Source organism: Pan troglodytes, chromosome 23, assembly GCF_028858775.2.
Source record: "Pan troglodytes isolate AG18354 chromosome 23, NHGRI_mPanTro3-v2.0_pri, whole genome shotgun sequence".
NCBI classification, from domain to species: domain Eukaryota; kingdom Metazoa; phylum Chordata; class Mammalia; order Primates; family Hominidae; genus Pan; species Pan troglodytes.
In genome coordinates, this window is record NC_086016.1 from 24,756,854 (window position 1) to 24,765,363 (window position 8,510).

General features: G+C 41.6%; 1 long non-coding RNA gene across 1 annotated transcript; it reads left to right on the plus strand.

Moving 5' to 3' along the window:
- The first annotated feature begins 1,522 nt into the window (after window positions 1-1,522).
- On the plus strand, window positions 1,523-3,887 carry LOC134809712 (uncharacterized). The gene is made up of 2 exons (XR_010156086.1): window positions 1,523-1,614; window positions 1,801-3,887. It is a non-coding gene; the product is annotated as an uncharacterized LOC134809712 (long non-coding RNA).
- Window positions 3,888-8,510: the final 4,623 nt, after the last annotated feature.

The following is an 8,510-nucleotide window of genomic DNA, read 5'->3' on the forward strand; positions in this document are numbered from 1 at the left end:
CCTTGTTACAGTTTTATTTTTGAGTCTCCTGTTCTGCTTACATTTTGGCCTTTTCAGAAATAGTTCAGTACTTTTTTTAGGATTTGGTAAACTTTATAAAAAATATCCAGATAAGGAGAATTTTAGTGTTTGTGGGCAGGCACGGTGGCTCACACCTGTAATCCCAAGCACTTTGAAAGAGTAAGACAGGTGAATTGCTTGTTCCCAGGAGTTTGAGATTAGTCTGGGCCACACAGCAAACCCTCATCTCTATTAAATTAATGCAAATAAAAATAAATTTTAAAAAGAATTATTTTAGTCTTTGTGGCCCAAGAATCAACTTTAGGGATATTCCATAGGTACTTCTAGCATCATTTACAATGTAACCATTTAAAATGATAAAAATCACTGTTATCTCTGGGCCATGCAAAAACAGTTGTCAGGCCAGGAGTGGCCACAGGATGTGGTTGAATGGTCCCTGGTTTGCAGAGTTATCTGAATGTTGAAAATTCCACCAGTATATGATCTAGGTGGGGATCTCTCTGTGAGGGTCACTGTATTTCACCTCCTGTATTCGGCTGAGGTCTTTCCTTGGATAAGAACATGCTCACATCATCTATTTGATGGGCTCATGGGTTTGCCCAAGACAACCCTGTGTCACAATCACATAACTTTTATCTGCATTGCTTGTTCTGAGTTTTGGGAGAGCTTTAATATATCAGGAATAGACTCCTCCTAAGGGAAAAGTCTGAGGGATATGGATGGGCAAGGGGTCAAGAAAGCTTCTACCAAAGCTGGAATATCCAGGGCAGGCTCAGAGAGAAGGGTCCTAATATCAGCATTTGACTGAAGCCAAAACCAGAAGAGAACATGGACGTTCTGAGAATAATAAGTAAATAAACAGTTTAAATTTTAAATGTATTGAATATTCTTATACTCCATGAAAATTCTAGAACGGAATTTAACAATGGGATAAGGAAGACAGCTTGAGATATTAAACTATAAAGACCACAAGGCAAGTTGCCAGGAAAAGAACAGGACCTTTTTAGTGGAAATAGGTTTCTGCTGCAAATTACCTTTCGTATGAAATTGGTTTTTAGGTATAAGGAAACATCCCATGGAACATTCTTCTTTCCTACAGTCAAGATCACCCTCACCCCACAAGGGAACCTCAATATCAAATAGAAAAAATAATGCACTTTGTATAACCATTAGGAGAGTCTTTATTTGCACATCAAAATGAGGATGCTTAATGGTAACATTGGAAATAGTAGTTTAATATGCATAAGTGATGAATTTCTTTTGACTATACCATTTCTGTCTGTGATTTATCTTTCTTAATAGGGACATACTCTGTTCTTAAAACAATTTAACTTGTGTTATCTTTTGCTCTATTATCTGTATCAGCTCTGTTTTTTTTTCAAACACTGGCAAAGTTATTCCACGGTTAATGATTATTAAATTCAATTTATGGATATTTAGATTATTTAAATTATTTCAAGAGTGGACAGATGTGATTTCCCCACATATACCTCACAGATGTTGCTGATGCTCACTTGTTCATCTCTTCCAACCTCTGCAAACAAAGTGGGAAATCGGATTTTTCTGAACACCCAGATGACAACGGGAGAGGAGGTGAAACCCCCCTAAAGCTGTTATCCTTAAACCCTCATGGTGAATCTCCCATCCACACTTGAGTTGGATTATATGTAAATGAGAGTTTGGTCTTAGAGTTGGTGCTGAGTTAGTTCAGGATTTGGGTTGTTGGGATGGAGTGAATGTGCTTTACAAGTCAAAAACTATGAGTTTTTGTGTCCGCAGGTTGGAGAGCTCTTGGCTGAATTGTGTCCCCCAGAATTATACAATGAAGTTCTAATGCACAGTGTGTGACTGAATTTGGAGACAGCCTTTACAGAGGTGATTAAGTGAAAATGAGGTCATGAGGGTGGGTTCTTCTCCAATCTGACTGGTGTTCTCCTGAGAAGAGAAAATTTGCACACATAGAAATGAGACACTAGAGATGAGCATGCGGAGGAAAAACCATGTGATGACACAGCAAGGAGGTAGCCACCTGCAAGCCGAGGAGAGAGGCCTCAGGGAAAACCAAACCCACCAACACCTTTATCTTGACTCCCCAGCTTCAGAACTGTGAGAAAATAAGTGTCTGCTCTTTAGGCCAGCAGGTCTTTGGTATCTCATTAAGGTAGCACTAGCAAATGAAAATAAAAGGGACCCCAAAGACCTTGGGTGCCAGAGAAGGAGGAGATAAAAGATGGTGCAGGAGGCGGGGCAGGGAGGGGCTGGAAGTTCAGGCTCTGAGGTGCATCTCTTGGGTGCCATCCTGACTCCACTCACTGCTGTCTGGGGACTTGGGGAAGAATCATTAACCTCCCAATATTAATTCCATAATAAAGATTGGGTCTTGAGCATAGGGCTGCTCATCCTCCTATTCCATATGATGCAAATCTTCTTGAGGTCATGCTTGTAAAACACTCAGCAATGTATCTGGCATACACTATGGCCTCAGAAGTGGTTATTCTGAATTTTCTAGTGATACATAGAGAATGGCATTGTTCCTGTGGGCAGAGGAGGCACTGTGGACCTTGGTTTGAGGACTCAGAAAGACACCAAGTCCCCTGGTAGTGCTCAAGTGCGAAGAGCATCACAGATGCTTCCTCCCAGGCCCCTTCTATTGGGTAAAATTTAGTCTCCACTCCTGACACCCATCTGGTCCTTCTTCTGACCTTGGCAAATTGTCAGTATGAAGGGCGAAGGCTCAGGGCTCAGATGGGAGCTGGGACAGGAACACTGGGGAATGCGGAGTAGATTTGCATTCACTGCTCATCAGGGAGCCCACCCAACAAGGATACAAGAATAAAAAAGTAGATTTGCATGAAGAGCCTCTCCTTCCTATGATAAGAGAGGGCTGAAGGTCCCTCCCCGTTGTGGGCTCAGAGATAGAGCTCTGGAGCATCTCCACCGTGGCCTGGACCCCTCCCCTGCTCACCCTCCTCACTCTCTGAACTGCCTCCCAGGGCTCAGCCCCCAAAGGACCAGAGATCAGCCTGGACCTGAACTTCAGCTCAGCACAGGGAGTGATGGAGAGTGTGGGGTCTGGGAATGACCCTCATCCTCATAATTACCTCTCCTGTCCTCTCTTGTAGGCTCTGTGGCCTCCCGTAAGCTGACTCCAGAGACAGCAGTGTCTGTGGACAGTCAGCAAGGGTAACCTGCCAGGGAGAAAACCTAAGAAGCCATGGTACAAACTGGTACCAGCAGAACCCTGCCAGATGCCTGTGCAGGTCATACATGGTAACAACAACCAGCCCTCAGGGATCCCAGACCAATTCTCTGGCTCCAAGTCAGGAACACAGCCACCCTGACCATCACTGGGGCTCAGGTTGAACATGAAGCTATTACCGTCACTCATGGGACAACAGTGGTACTCATCTCACAGTGACACAGACAGATTGGAAAGTGAGATCTAAAGACCTTCACTGTCTGTATCACAGACATAGCAGGACTGAGCAGGGCTGGCCCGGGTCACCTGGATCGAAGCCCTCCAGGCTGCCCTTCCCTCCAGTCCTCCCGGCAGACTGCAGAGAGTAGGTTAGGATAGGATTTGGGGCTGGCAGAACCAGGCTGTCCTGCTGTTATTTGGAATGGATGTACCTTGGCTCAAGATGACCTGAGTGGAAGGACAGTAAGAGGGAGACAGCTACTGAGTGCTCATGGTCCCTGAATTTCCTCCTGTGTGTTGACCGAACCCAAGACAGTGCCTCTACTCTGTGGCCCAAATACCCTGGATTATTTCTCTGAACTGCCCATGTTTAACTGAGACCCTCAAGCCCCAGCTTTGTGCATCCTGATGTTCTGAACATGGAAGCCTTTCATAGTGTGCACTGTGACATCCTTCAGATTCCCATTTCAGGACTTATGTACCCACCATCCACCCAGGGCTGCAGGGAGGCCCTGGCTTCTCACAGCTCTTCCCCACCAGAAAATGCCATGCAGTACAGAGAATAGCTTTGCTCAAAGAATTGCCCATTTCAAAATGTGTTTCATGGGCAGTGACTCCCTGATGCCTTAATCTGAAAGTCATGCTTTAATTTAAGACCCTGAATATCAAATTGAAGTGCCTTCTAGCTGAACACTCAATTGTAAAACATTCCCAGTCACACACGCCACACTTCTTTCCTGAGAATGTATCCTGAAACCCTACTGCATGGAATCCTCCCTCTCAGAGTAGGATTGCAGGGAACTCAAAAATTAAAAACAAACAAACAAACAAAAAACAGTCTAGAGGGAAGAGTATTGAAGAGGAGAGAGAGAGTTGCGCAAGGAGAGAACTCTGAAGTCTGCAAATATTCATGCACTGATGAGCACTTGTGTGTAAAGAAACTCCCTCTGAAAGAGAAAGACACTTGAGGGAACACTCCAAAGAGTGTGTGCGTGCACACACACACACACACACACACATTCCAGTCACAGAGGAAAGGCCTGAGTTATGGGGCATGAGGTGGACTCGTCAGAAGAGCTTCACCTCAGTATTGGGGAAAATGTCGCCCTAGACATAGGGCTACTCTGCTCTCAACTAAGAAAGTGTAGAAGCAAACTGAGAAAAGTTAAGACAGTTTCCAAGTAACTTTACTGAATCCAAAAATAAAAGACGAAAATAGCGAAGAAAATGTAAAAGAATTATAAATTCAACAAAGAAAAATTCACAATGATTGGCATTCAATCAACATTTCCTGCAAGGAAAAAAGAAAATATATGCTCTAACACAGAGAAAAATGAATCAATCCAAAGTAGCAATAAAATTGCACACATGATAGACCTTGTATGCAAAAATTTTGGAGCAATTCTTATAACTCTTCTCCTTGCTCCTGAGGATGGAGGATTGATTGAAGGTGTTAAGCGAAGAAATGGAAGGCATGAAGAAAAATCCAAGTTTAACTTTTAGAAATGGTCCCTAAATACCTGCATTGAGAAAATGCACTGAATGAGACTGATTGCAGGTTAGGTGCTGTGAAAGAATAGATGAGTGAACTTGAAGACATGGCAATGGAAGCTATTCAAGATGAAGCACAAAAAAAGTGAAGAGAGCACCAGTGAATTTCAGGACATCTTCAAGCTGACTTACTTGGTATAATTAAAGGCATGAAAGGAGATAACATTGGTGAGGGGAGAGGAAAGGTAGAAAAGCCGTTTAAAGGAATCATGGCCAAAATTTCCCAAATTTGTTGAAAGCTAGAAACCTACTACTCCAAAAATCTTAACAGGTTACACACACACACACACACACACACACACACACGCAAATAATACAACACCAACACTCATCATAATGATATTGCTAAAAAAACTATGATAAAGACATACTTTTAAAAGTAGCCAGAGAGTAAAGACATGGTAGGTACAGGCGAACAACATAAGCAGAACAGATTTCTTTTTCTTTGTAAAATTTTCTTCAACATCTGGGGGAACATAGTAGATATACGTATTTGTGGAATACATGAGATATTTTGATACAGGCATGCAATGTGAAACAGTAACATCATGGAGAATTGGGTATCCATCCCCTCAAGCATTTATCCTTTGTGTTACAAACTACTCAATTACACTATTTTAGGTATTTTAAATTGTACAATTAAGTTGTTATCGATGTGCTATCAAATAGTATTGACGTAACTCTGATGCGCTATCAAATAGTAGGTCTTATTCATTCTTTCTATTTTATTTACCCATTAAGTATCCACAAATAAGAGCAGATTTCTTCTTAGAAGTCATGCGAGCAGGAAGCTCGCATGTGGAGCTATATTTATAAAATATTAAAAGAAAAAACGTACTACCCAAACCCATCTCCAGACCATGAATTTCTCTCTGGATATCTCATTAAAATATTGTCTCCTATCAAATCTCTATCAAAATATCAATGACATTCACAGAAGTAGAAAAAAAATTCTGTAACTGGCATAGAACCACAAAAGCCCCTGAATAGCCAAGCAATACCAAACAAAAAACCCCAAGCTGAATATATCACATTATCTGAATCAAAATATACTACAAATTATGGTAACCAAAACAGGATCAATGGTATTGGCATAAAATCAGACACTGAGACTAATAAAATTGTATAGAACACACCAAAATAAATTCATGTATTTATAGCCAACTGATTTTCAGCATAAATTCCAAGAACATACATTGAGAAAAGGACGCACTTTTCAATAAATGGTGCTGAGAAAGTGGATACCCATATACAGAAGAATGAAACTAGACCCTTGTCTCTCTCCGTATACAACAATCAACTCAAAATCTATTAAAAACCCCAAGTATAAGACCCAAAACTATAAAACAACTAGGAGGGAACATAGAGGACATAGGGGAAGTTCTTCAGGACATTGGTCTAGACAAAAATGTCATAGCTAAGACTTCAAAAACACAGGCAACAACAAAAACTAGACATATGGGACTTCATTAAACTAAAAATCTTCTGAAAACAAAGGAAAAAATCAACAGAGTGAAGACAACTTGTAGAATGAGAGAAAATATTTGCAAACAATTCAACTCTAAAGGACCTGAGATCCAGTATAAGAAAATAAGACAAGGAGCTGAAATAACTCATCAGAATAGAAAAGAAATAATAGCATTAAAAAGTGTACAAATGATATGAATAGACTTTTCACAGTCAAAGACATACAAAAGGCCAATAGGTTAATAAAAAAATGCCCAATATCCCTAATCACCGGGGTATGCAAATCAAAACCTCCATGAGATATCATCTCATCCCAGCTAGGACGGCTATCATTAAGAAGACAAAAAAATAACAAATGCTGGTGATGATATAGCAAAAATAGAAGACAAAACCACATGGTCATCTCAGCAGTCACATCAAATGTTTTCATGTAAGGAAACATTACCATTTGCTGTTTTTCTAGTCTTGCTAGAGCATCATAAAAGATAAGACTAGTGGTGCCAACACTGTAGAAAATGTTATTACATGCAGAGAATCTCACTATCCCATACCAAACTACATGGATTCTTACTGTTAAATGCTAAAAGATTACAACTCTGCATTTCCAAATGTTCTGGTGGTCAGAGACCACTTCCTTGACAAGTGATGAGTACGGTGACGTGAAAGGATAGTTAGCATTTACGCAGGTATTGGGTGAAGAATAGTGATATACACAGGAAAGCTTTCAAAGAGAGAAACACATGGAGGTTGGAACACAGAAGAGAACATAATATGTCTGAGAAATAAAGAAAGTCCAGACTCACTGGAGCCGAGTGAGAACAAGAAAAACGGCATGAACCATGTATTTCACTCTGGATATCTCATTAAAATATTGTCTCCCCCCCAACACACCACCGATGTGAATTGTAAAAATGCCCGTTCTTAAATTATTTTTTGCACATCATGACAGGGTCAAGCATGTGAATCAAGCTGAGTTTGATGAGTCCAGGGCTGTTTGATGAGTCCAGACCCAGGTGGCCTCAGAAGGACTTGGTGGAACAAGGGCTTGTTGTCAAAAGTAGAGGAAGTGAGATTTTTCCATTGTGGCTTAGACAAGAGATTCTTAAATTTCAGTGGACACACAAGTCCCCTGAGGGGTCTCGGTAAGCTGTAGATGCAGCCTCAGCAGTTCTGGATGTGGCCCCAAATTCTCTGTATCCAGCAACTCCCAGGTGAGGCTGCTGCTGCTGGTCCTCCCAGGACCACACTTTGAATGGCTGAACTCTTATTCACCCACCTCACTCAAGCCACAGGTAAGACTCACACAAGGAGAGCATATTCTAGAAGCACAGGTCACTTCTCACTCCTCCCCTTGTGTCTTAGATCCTTTTCTGTTACAACAAAGAAGTACCCAAGGCTGGGTAATTTATAGAGAAAATAAAAGGTTTATTTGGCTCACAATTCCAATGGCCACAGAGTTCAAGATATGGCATCTGCTCTTGTTGAAGACCTCAGGCTGCTTCTAGTCATGGTGAAAGGTGAAGGGGAGCCAGTGTAGGCAGAGGTCAATGGGGGAGAGGAAGCAAGAGAGAAGACAAAGATGCCAGGCTCTTTTAAATAACCAGCTCTTTCGGAAACAGTGGGAATTCACTCACCCCAAGTGAGGACATTAATCTATTCATGAGAGATCCACTCCCATCACCCTAAAAGCTCCCATTAGTTCCCACCTCCAACACTGGGGATCCAATTTCAACATGAGATTTGGAGGCGACAAAGATCAAAGCCATAGCACCCTGAGGTTTGGCCACGCACTTGCTCATCTCCACATTTGTCCCTCCCCTCATGACTGGGGTCCTGACTGCTCTGACTCAGTCTCCCTCCACTTCATGGACACCTGGCAGTCGGTCATCATCTGTTTTGCTGAATCAACAGCAGTATTGGGGGTATTCAACATTCCACATTTGTATTGTTTGAAAATTGCCCAATCTTAGGTGTTTTGTTATCGCTACACAAACAGACTAAGACATTTACTATTTAATGGTTACATTTCATTCTCTTTTTATGAAATTTTGTT